General features: G+C 34.4%; 1 protein-coding gene across 4 annotated transcripts in view; it reads left to right on the top strand.

The window, feature by feature from the left end:
* PCDH9 (protocadherin 9) overlaps positions 1-10126 on the top strand; it is a 966004-nt gene that overhangs the window by 907012 nt on the left and 48866 nt on the right. The gene's annotated exons all lie outside the window — the stretch shown is intronic.

Here is a 10126-nt window from a genome sequence, read left to right as displayed (position 1 = left end):
TGATAGACTGAATTTATTTTTTAAATTTTTTATATAAATTTATTTATTTATTTTTGGCTGCATTGGGTCTTCATTGCTGCACGCGGGCTTTCTCTCTAGTTGCAGCAAGCAGGGGCTACTCTTCATTGTGGTGCGCGGTCTTCTCATTGTGGCGGCTTGTCTTGTTGTGGAGCACAGTCTCTAGGTATGCGGGCTTCAGTAGTTGCAGTGCGCAGGCTCAGTAGTTGCAGCATGCTGGCCCTGGAGCATGCGGGTTTCAGTAGTTGTGGCGCATGGCTCAGTAGTTGTGGTGCACGGGCTTAGTTGCTCCGTGGCATGTGGGATCTTCCCAGACCAGGGTTCAAACCTGTGTCCCCTGCATTGGCAGGTGGATTCTTAACCACTGCACCACCAGGAAAGTCTGATAGACTGAATTTAAACTTCTAAAAATACTTTAAATTATTGTTAAAACACACAAGTAACTCTATTCATTTGAAAATGTTATTGATTAATTTTATTGAAAGACAGCAGAGGAAATGCAGATCACATTTAACGTGCATTCTAATGACACTAAGTACTCTACAACAATTCCCCAAAAGACATTATAGTAAAAAAGATAAATATAAAATCTTGAGCTGGGATTTAAAATAAAACTCTGCTTAATTTAATCAAAATCTTATCAATTAAAATATCTGACATTGCAAAATTGAGATTTTTTTTCTTCTAAGTTTAAAAATGTTAATTTTGACATACCCCAAGAGATGGTATCGCATTAGGCAGCTAAGTGTGCAATTTTGGATAGCTGCTCAAACAGTAACGGAGGCAGTGGCTAGCACTGCACATAAACCTACACATAGTTTAGTGCACTCGTCCTATAGCATATACCTTTAAAAAATTCACTACTTTGAGCTATTGATAGATCAAACCTTATTCTACCTTAAACTGTACATCCTGGTGATCAATAGATAAAATAAATTGAATTTATGTAGTAGATATTTGTGTTTTACTCCTTTCTTGCTTTAAAATTATTGTGAGAACTCAATTTTGAAATCTCATCTTTACTATGATTTTCCTGACACTGGAGATATCAAATGCGTGACATCTTAGAATACTGTTTCAACAAGAAAAACTAGTGACAGAAATTTATTACTACCTAGTTACATCATATTTTTACCTATTTCTAGCTCCATATGAATACTATTCTGTATTGTTTTAGATACATTTCCATCAAAATTCATTAATTTGAATTAATAATTATTTATACACATTTAGTCCACACAGCATACATACACAGATTATGAGCTGTGCATTTTAAATTATTTAATTAAGATTATATTGATATTTGGAATGATACTTATTTTACTGCCAACAGACAAAATGTGAACTGAGTACAGGAGGAAAGGGGTATAATTATGAGATTAGTGCACAACTCTTCCTGTCGGATGAGTAAAGTTGTTGTGGGTCTGTGGATCCAGTCCACTTAATAGATGCCAGTGGTGCTTTCGTAGATAGTCAATGCCCCATTGACTTAATAGAAACACACTAGGGCCATGTTATTAAGCAGATTACCTCATCAGCCATCCAATGCAAGGCTATGGGAGAACGCTTGAGGAAAGACAGTGGTGGCCCCACTTCATTTGCTCTCAGTGACCTATTGTCCTCAATAGTGTTCCATCAAAAATTAGCTCAGCTGTGAAAAACAAAAGTTTAAGAGATTATTAGGTACTCAAACAGATACCATATCTACTGCTGGGTAATTGCTTGAGATTTGGTTACCATTAGTTGTCCTTCCAGCTCAAAAAAATTGATGTATTAGAAAGGTATTGATGAGGCTAAAAGGTACCTTCATTTAACATTTATTTCAATTCACCTTGAATTCCACTACTGCTTTAATGCAATCAATCACTGAAACTCTGTAACATGTACTATGGCAATTTTCAGTGATTTTCAGAGAACCAAATATTACTTTCAATTTTTAATGTACAATTAACTCAAACCACATTCATTACTACAGGTAGAAAATTTTAATACCAGCATAAAAGGAAAGCAACTTTCAAATACTGTCAAATAAAGTCTCTAAATAGTTGCTCAAACTATCAGATGTCTCTTTTAATTAACATTCATAAACACATAAGGAAGAAAACCTCTGAGTTTTAAATTTAAAAGTCAAGCTGTTTTAGTAGAAGGTAGGCATATTGCACACCTAAACATCCTTTGAGAATCACAGTTAAGGTTTAATAAACACTCTCCCTGTTTCTGCTGTGGTGTGAGTTTCATTTTGCATATGCTGACCTTGGTTTAGGATGTGAAAAGTTTGTTATTAAACTTACAACCTGCCATTAAGGTGGGCATCAGCTTTTTCAAAACAACACCTATCCACATTTTTCTCATTTTAGCAGCATGTCTTTTCAGCTCTGACACTAATATCCAGGGCATCAAACAAGGACATATGCAAAACAGGCCTCTTAGTTCTTGTGCAGATGAGTTACTATGTAGTAGGTCTGTTCTGCAGGGCTCTGTGGGGTCCTCCCCAACATTTCCTACCAGCTGCCAATATCTCCCAAGCAGATCAAATGTTCTTTCACCTGAGACAAAAGCACCTTTGCTTCCAGCTAGCCAAACAAACCTCAAACTTGTTCTCCATCACACCTAAAGATATTTGAAAGAGATATAAATAACTGCCATCACCCTAACTCATATTACTCTATTGTGTATAAAAGTGTATATACTTAGACCTTTAGCACATATGATTATGCACTGTTCTTTATGAGCTCAGAAGTAATACAGAGATTCTGAAAACTGAGTAGTCCAAACAGTGGCCAAATGAGTGAATTGAATGGTTAAGGAGAAAATTTCTAAACATGGTCTTTTGTTTCCATTTAATTCATATCTTCCTGTTCTGACACCTTCAATTTAAGACACAGAAGAAATAGTTGTGCTTTGTCCTCCCTGTAGTAGATTTGCCACTGTTACCAGACAGTCTCCAATGTTTCTCCTAGAATGTAATTCATCTTCATTGTTCCTGTGCCGACAGGATGGAAACTGCTTACAAATTTTACAGCTAGCAATACTTTTTATTGTTGTTCTGAAAGGGCTCCTGAGGGCTTTCTATTTTATTTTTAGGAAATGTCTGATTTTTTTTCCTCTTTATGTTATACTTTTCACTATTATGAATGATGACCCTAGAATACTGGGAGGAAAAAACAACCAACACTCACCAAACTCTGTAACTGTCATAAGTTTTAATGCAATCTTCCAATACTTTGATTTATTGCAGATGCTACATTTTAACTATGTTATAGCTAATGAAGAATATGAACGGCCTTTGTGGAATGCTGACATTCTTTCAAACTAAGAAACCTTCAGGATGGCTCAGATGTCTTTCAGAGGAAAACTGATATAATAAGGAATGTAATGTTTTTCTTGGGCTTTTAGGTACGAATTAAAATTTTAGGCATCAAAATGTAGTCAACTTTATGATGAAGCTGTGAAATCATATCACTCAATGTCAACCGTGTTCCTTTAGATGTTTTGTTTTACTCCTTTGATATCCCTCAGGCTTGATTATACTTGAAAGTAGCCAAAAAGAAGCCCTGAAAATAAATGTGACATTTTTTATGTTAACATTTCAGGGACTTTTAATTATAAATCATCTTGGGAGAGGTCATTTGTCCTCATATGAAAAATAGCATAGGTAAACAAACATATTAATGAACTAACGGTTAGATTGAAGATGGAAGTAGCCCATGTTGTACCAATACACTTATTTTGTGTAGAAGAGACAGATTTGCTCTCTTATTCTCTTTCATAATCAAGTTTTATACTAATGTTGAAATCCAGTTGCCAACAGTTTTGTAATAGTTTATAAAAAAAATAAATTCAATCCAAATCAACATTCATAAACATCAGTGTGCATCATGAAAAAAAGTTTCCCATATATACTGATTAATATTTTTAAATGAGAGTTTCTAATTGTCCAGTATAGAAAAGTGAATTTAACTACTTTTAAAATCAATTTTGAATTTATGAAGGATCTTTATCTACCATGCAAACTGTGAAAAGTACATGTGTATACATATATATTTATATACTATAAAGCATAATACGTATATATATTATGTATATTCTTATTTCTATGTAACAATAGCTATATAAAATCTGATAAATTCTTTCTAATATCTTAAATACTTTATTTCTAAAGAAAGGGTAATAAAAATTCAGAAAATAATTAAAATCCTACCAAAGGTTCCATCCTGATATAAAAATGACCATGCTATTAACATCTGATAATACCAATATTTTCCTTTAATTAGTAGTTCTGTTTAAATTAAAATTACTAATAATTTACTTTACATTGTATTAGGGAAATGATGAAATTATATGAGTATTTTCATTATATAATCATCAACCTAAACTCAATACTAGTAAACAATTTAATTATATTGCTAACATAGTATCAAATTTTAATTCTAATTAGAATTACAACTCATATTACATTACTCAGAGTATATCACTGATTAATATTTTATACTAGTTATACAAACATTTTTTTCCATTTGCTATGAATATAAAATTTAAAATCTTGTGAGTTTTCTGCATTGATAAACTTACTGAATGATATCAGGAAATAACCTAAAAGTATATGATATAGATTAAATTTGAGGGCATTTGTGCTGATATTCAAAGGTGAATGTAGAATGCAGAAGTGGTTTACAGTTATATAAATTTCATCTTTTCATTCATAGAGAAATTTTTGTGAGAGCATACAAATGAGTTTTAATCAAAGTATAGCTCAGTGATATAATAAACATTGATCACAAGATAATTTTTATTCTTGATTTCTTTGTGGTCTTACAGTATAAGGAATAGACATCTGGGAGAAAGTAATCCCATGGGGTTGAATCTTTGCCTGCAATTTAGCAACTGGGAGTTTTAACATGTGCTGTCAAATATGCACCTATGTTTATGATTTACCTTCTTCCATGAAGAGTCTGAGGGTGGCTGTAAAGGATTTGAGAGCCTGCTGTTTAAACTACTCAACTGATACATTGTTTCATTTATTTTGGCATCTGTGGCTAATCTCCATTAGATTAGACAATGTACCCCTTGCCTTCAACTAGAAACCATTCAGTTTTCCTAACAAGGAGCCTTTCCAGGTTTATTTCCCTAACATTGCCCTGAAGAAATCCTCTGATCCAGAAAATCTGATTTCATAAAAAGAAAAAAGTTAACCCTATATAAAACAGAGAATAAAATGGTGGTTACTAGTGGATGGGGATCAGGGAAGAGTGATGGTGTTTAAGGATACAAACTTGTATGTAGTAGTAAATGAGCCATAGAGATCCAATGCACAGTATAATGAATATAGACAGTAACATTGTACTATAATTGTGTAATGTGATAAATATTGCTACAGGCAATCATATTACAACATATAAATATACTAAAGTAGCAGGCTGTACACCTTAAACTTACTGGATGTTACAAGTCAAACTTATTCAAGGAAAAAAAAAAAAGAAAATCTGATTTCACCAGTGTCCTCATTCAAACCATTTACCTTTTTGTTGTATGTTTCTCCACTCCTCTTGATAGAACTGCTATAGTCACATTTCTCTTTCTTTACATGTTGGAATCTTGCCCATTCACCAAATCCCATCTTGATGCAATCTTCTTTATAACAGTTTGAATGAGTCTTCTGAATTTATTTATCTTTTTTAATTCATCTGAAATCCTGATCATGTTTTGTTTTATCATACTTTTTGCTCCTTTTCTCTCTCTCTTTTTTTTTTTTTTTTTTTTGTTTTTTTGTTTTTTTGCGGTACGCGGGCCTCTCACTGCTGTGGCCTCTCCCGTTGCGGAGCACAGGCTCCGGACGCGCAGGCTCAGCGGCCATGGCTCATGGGCCTAGCCGGTCCGCGGCATGTGGGATCTTCCCGGACAGGGGCATGAACCCGTGTCCCCTGCATCGGCAGGCGGACTCTCAACCACTGCGCCACCAGGGAAGCCCCTTTTCTCTCTTTTGAGAAGATGCAAGTTCTGTTGTGGAAGGGAATAGACCTTACTTATCACTCTAATTATTTCTTTCCTGGACACTGGGACAGAGGAGTGGAAAAGTACACCTTGGAGTACATGCCAGGCTTGCTTTCCAGCTGTGCCATGTACTGACTTTTTGGCCTTGAGCAAATTACCCTAGCATTATGCATGTCTCCTCATATTATAGTCTTGTCATCATAGGAATATTGTGAGGATCAAATAAGCAATTTAACTCTTTCAGAGAGCTTTATCTCACTTAGTAGGTGTTAGCATATATTTGTTCAGTGGGTAAGTGTTTTGGCTATCACTCTAGGGTGACTTTTTGATTTTAAGAAATAGTCTTTAATTTACTCTAACTGGACCCAATACAGTTGCCATCATGGTCCTGACACTGCTTTTTCACTTTGTCTTACTTGCCTTTAGTGAAGAAGTTACATTAGTGTTTTTGATACAGTGATGACTTTTAAATGTCTTCATTTTTGTGGGGGTGGGGTAAGGGGAAGCAAAAAGACTTGCCAAAAAAAAGAAAAAAGAAAATATTGCTGAGAAAGACAAGCACAGGCTATGATAATTGTAGAACAAGAAATATGAACCTGTATGAGGGGCATGTAGAAGAGATTTGAAAAAAAACAGATTTTGGTTTCTCAAAGACAGGAATTGAAAGAGGAAGTATATTATAGAAATTGATGACTTTGTCAAATGTCTAAAGAGAAGAGTGGTTTTCAAGCTAAGCTTTAAAATGCAAGACTTCTGTGAAGGTAATTCAGAAATTCTATAAAAGTTTAATTTCAGTTTGAAATCTTTTTATGGTTTTAAGGCTGTATGGTTTGTATGGTTTTAAGGATGTAATTTTTAAAATAACTATTTAAACATATTGTATTTTCAAATCATTAATATATTGGAGCCCTCCAATACTTTAACTTCTGTTTTGACTAACTGGTTTTTATTAGCAAATATTTTAGTTTGTAGAGTGTAGGATTCACTGATTCTAATACAATTTCATCTTGCCTGTAATAGGCAAGAATTCACTGATTCTAATACAATTTCATCTTGCCTTTGTTGGTTTCTATACAATTTTTCACTTAATAAACTGTTTTTTACTGCTTAAAAATAGTTTGAAAATATCTGATTTGAAAGTCAGTTGGTGTGGACATCCAAAAATGAATATTCTTAGAGGGGATATCAATTTGAAGTCTATACTTCCAATGACGTTTTCTCCTGAGAATAGTTTAGAAGGCATAGTCAGTTCTTGTAATTTGCAGTAGTTTTGTTCTATGAAGTCTCCAGGAACACTGAATTAGCCAACACTGAATCATTGTTCCTTGGGGAAATATAGGGTTAGGTTCCTATGAGCATCTGGTCACAATATTTTCTTCAATCAATACATAATCTTGTTTTATGTGTGTTTCTGTTTAAAGACAACTTTTTAATATATATTGTTGATTCATGAACATTGAACTCATGGCCAACAGCGCCATAACTCATGCCTGAGCAAATCTTATCTAACACATGCACTTTTCCAAAAGGCACATCACAGCTCTTCCTCTTAAGAACACTAGACAGGACTTCAGCCCTATGCTTGGGCTCATTTTAAACAAGTGAAGTCACCAACAAAAAGCACAAAAATGTTCCCCAAAATGTGGCAGTAAGTAGACCTTGAAAAGGACATTCTTTTACAGTATAAGAGCAGAAACAAGAAGGCAGAAATTTACCCTGTGAACATGGACATCAGGCAACTCAGATTTTCTTTTGCTCTGTGCGTGAACATGTCCATGATGGACTGAAAAAGTGTGGTCATTGATGTTTGTGTTTACAGAGAAATTTTGTGTAACTCTGTGGTTACAATAGGCAAATTTGAAAGTTCAAAATCCATGAATAAGGAGGATTGACTGAATGTGCTTCCTCATCCAACTGGGGGATTACTTGGCTTGGGGTGCTACTCAGGTGGGAAACCACCATGTGCAGTCAAGCAATGACACATCTGTACACATGCTGATGGACTGAATTGTGAAAATGTCAAGACTTCAGGTTGTGCTCTAGCCTTGTCACTCCAGTGTGGTCGATGGACCCACAGCACTGATACATCCAAGACCTTGATAGAAATGCAGACTCTCAGGCCCCACCCCAGACTTACTGCATCAGAATAGGCATTATAGCAATTTGTATGCATGTTACGGTTTGAACAGCATGAGTCAAGGCATGTAGTGAACTAATCTCTTATCAGTACAGTGGTAATAAATTCTGTCCTGTATGTCCAGGAAAAAATTGAATGAGGCAAGTTTATATGAAAATTCTTTAAATGCTATAGAAATGCAGAGATGGGAGCAGTGGGCCCTAGTGGTGAGAGAAAGAGGAAGGGGCATTTTTATTACACAGCTACATTATCTCTGTTTAAGTGAAAGCCTTTCCATTTTTGATCTTGTTTTATAAGCATGATTTCCTGAAAATCCATTTTTTTCAGCCACTGCAGCTCTTTTCCATTCTACACTTTTTCCATTTCTACCATGACTTCATTACATTAAAAAGATGTGTCAATATTCTTTTTTTCTAAGAAGGAGCTTTGCAACTGATAGAAGAAATTAGATTTTAAAAATACAACTCTCAAGATCTTATAGACATATAACTTTTTCTCCTTATAAACAAAACCCAGCAAAGAAACAGAAGACAACTCACCTTCTTCTTAAAAGAAAGAGATGACCACATTAGAGTATCTTTAGTGAGCTGCCGTGGTGTTAAATATGTACCTGCATATTTTATTTATGCCTTTTTGAAACAATTAAAGAATGTCTCTCTTTTTTAAAATACCTCAAAGAGACTTCCAACTACAGAGTACATCTCCTGGAAAATCAGAGGGAACCTAATGTTTAATCTTACATTTTCCAGCTTTACTTTGGAAAAAGTGAAAACCAAAAAAAAAAAAGAAGGGAAAGAAAACCCTCTCAAACCAAGGTTTGATTATCACATCTCAAAATGCTTGTGATAAACCAAGTTCAAAATGCATGTGGTTATGCAAAAAGAAGATGAGTAAAAAGGGAAAGCATATTGTTTCCACTAAAGTATTATCAAAGCCCCTCAAAAGCAAATTGTTGTTTCCATGTTACTGTGGAGCACTTACGTGCGGCTGTCTTTTAACAAAAGAATTTCCCTTCTTGCCAGTTGTTTCCGTTCACAATATTCAGCCACCTTGTGACTGATTTATGCCAAGTGGAATTTTTCCAAGTATGCAATATTTACAATTCTCTATTTACTAGTTCCTGGAGACAGATAAAAATGCAGCAGTAAATAGTTATTTCCCAGATAGAGGAATGTACTTAAGTATCTGAGACTCAAATGAAGACAGAGCCCTGAAATGCAGTTTTACATACAAAGACATTTTAAAATGTACCTACAGAGATTAAAAAAGCATTATATTAAGTAATTGACTTTAGACTATGAGATAAAAATCTAGAAACCTTATCGGTTGTATCGATAAAAAGAAGGTGTCAGTAAAACCAAAAGTGGTACAGAATAAATAGTAAAATATACATTTAAAAACTTGCCTTGTGAGCACTGAGAGCACTTTCAAGAAATAATCTGAAATTGTGTCAAAAATCAGTGTGTGAATGAAGAGTGATACTTAAACACACCATTAACGTTATCCTTATTTTTTTTTCTACGTTCACAGATACACTGTAGGAAATCGTTTCTCTAAATAGATGTATGAACTCCTGCCAGCAATGGCCATCTCTTAAAATTCTACTTCTTAAGTATGCTCTCGAAGTTGAGGTATTAATATTTTTATTTTTCAACCTTTTTGTGTCTTCAAGGTTTTATAACACTATTGATTTCAGAGCCAGTGAATCATTATTTTTTTGAGAACAACTCGCTTTCTACCAGTATGTAAGTGCAGCTACTGTAAAAATGTATTTTAAGGAAACCATACTTAGATCACAAGAAAAATCAAAAGAGAGAAAGGTAAAGGAAGGGATTTCATTGAATCTTGAATCAATAGTATTTGACCTTATCTTGCATTTAATTGATTGGCTCTTCAAATCTGTAGAATACAGGATTACCCTCTCTAGTTAGAGAGGCTATTTTATAGCCACTATGTACATTTGTATTGATCGTGACTATG

Source organism: Pseudorca crassidens, chromosome 18 (genome assembly GCF_039906515.1).
Source record: "Pseudorca crassidens isolate mPseCra1 chromosome 18, mPseCra1.hap1, whole genome shotgun sequence".
Classification (NCBI taxonomy): Eukaryota; Metazoa; Chordata; class Mammalia; order Artiodactyla; family Delphinidae; genus Pseudorca; species Pseudorca crassidens.
The sequence above is the reverse complement of the archived record's forward strand: the minus strand, read 5'-3'. Positions and strand labels throughout refer to the sequence as shown.